The following is a 388-nucleotide window of genomic DNA, read 5'->3' on the forward strand; positions in this document are numbered from 1 at the left end:
ATATTTTTACAAAAAAAAAAAAAAAAAAAAATCTGTTCTTATCAGTTTAATATCTGATACGTCCCTTATCTGGGGACCATATATTAAATTGATTTTTGGAGCAGGGAGATGGAATAGGGGCTTGCTCCGTCCACTCCACACATCGACCCGGTATTGCAGTATCTCTGGGAACGGTGCACCCTCCCCTTTCCAGGGGATTTTCAATGCTAAAAATAGTTTTCTTACAAACATCTGCTTTCTTTACTTCTCAACATGTACATGTTCCAAAATCCAACTTTCTTTCTTTCTCTCTCTCTCTCTCTCTCTCTCTCTCACTCACTCACTCACCCGCAGCAGCTACACACAAAAAACACGCACTCTCACCCAACACTCGCTGGCAGGGCCGGCA

At 42.3% G+C, this 388-nt stretch overlaps 1 non-coding gene across 1 annotated transcript; it reads left to right on the forward strand.

Moving 5' to 3' along the window:
* LOC144674847 (U2 spliceosomal RNA) lies at positions 1-184 on the forward strand. The gene has a single exon (XR_013574650.1). It is a non-coding gene; the product is annotated as a U2 spliceosomal RNA (small nuclear RNA).
* The last annotated feature ends 204 nt before the right edge of the window (positions 185-388 follow it).

This window comes from Cetorhinus maximus, unplaced genomic scaffold (genome assembly GCF_964194155.1).
Source record: "Cetorhinus maximus unplaced genomic scaffold, sCetMax3.hap1.1 HAP1_SCAFFOLD_829, whole genome shotgun sequence".
NCBI lineage: Eukaryota > Metazoa > Chordata > Chondrichthyes > Lamniformes > Cetorhinidae > Cetorhinus > Cetorhinus maximus.